Genomic DNA, 1,059 nt, shown 5'->3' with positions numbered 1-1,059 from the left:
GAGGGAGGACGGCGCTTCTGTTTCCAAAACCCACCGCTCGGCACCAAAAATGGAAGAATCCCGGCGGACGGTACCATTTCAGAGCATGGGCGGGCGGGCGAGCGTGTTGCTCGGCGGGGCTCGAGAGTCGGAAAAGAAATTACTGTACGCCGGATGATGAAAGGCCGAGGAGGGAAAACGCAACGAGAACACCCACATGGCGTTCTTAAACAGGTCTGCACGGCGTGGTTCGTTGCATAAACCATAATCCCTGGATTGGCATGACACAATACACGGTTATTTATAAACCACGGTAGCTGGGTTCATGCAGCGAGCCAAGCCATAACTGAACAAGCCATGTTGGCGTTTTGCATCGTGCAAGCATCGAGTCTCAAGGGGATACGGTTCTGACAGCAGCCTCCCGTAACGCAGATATAATGCTGTGATGGAAATAGAGATGGCTACTGCATAGTTATTACTTGTAAAGATAGTTAGTGTCTTTCGCCTCTGCTTGGTCACGGCTGGGGATCTGCTACCAAAGAACACAGGCTGCTTTTTATTTGTTTCTGTTAATTTTCCTACCTCAGTACTGGGCACAGATAGAGCATAAACCAGTTCAGTTTATGGTGTAGATAGGGAGAAAGTATAAACTCCAAAGTTTGTCATACTCCAGATTGGTATGCTTGGTTTCAGGGGACATGTAGACCATGAATGTAAACCCCAATACAGTAAAAACAGCTGGCATAGTCCATTAAAACCACCTTGTTACTACCCATGAAACACTTCTCATGGCTGCAGTAGGCAAAGCTTGAGAACTGTAGATAAATCAGAATATTCTTCTGACTTCATATTGTAATTCCAATCCTGATACCAAGGTAAAGCCAGAAACATGATCTAATCTCAAAGTATCCTCACCAAGTTAAAGCACTTCCTTGTTCCAGGTGCTCTATGTGTTCTAGGGTTCTCTAGCTAATTGTCTCTTGGAAGCATGGATTTGTACTATTTAGCTATTCATTTAGCTTAAATGAATCAAATCAGGCGTCCACCTCCAGAGCCAACCTGTTGCATCCTTTGTTCAAC

The sequence above is a fragment of the Python bivittatus genome, unplaced genomic scaffold (assembly GCF_059951505.1).
Source record: "Python bivittatus isolate LINGU-HERP-01145 unplaced genomic scaffold, Pbiv_v1 ctg000070_np1212, whole genome shotgun sequence".
NCBI classification, from domain to species: domain Eukaryota; kingdom Metazoa; phylum Chordata; class Lepidosauria; order Squamata; family Pythonidae; genus Python; species Python bivittatus.
Note: the sequence above shows the minus strand (reverse complement) of the source record.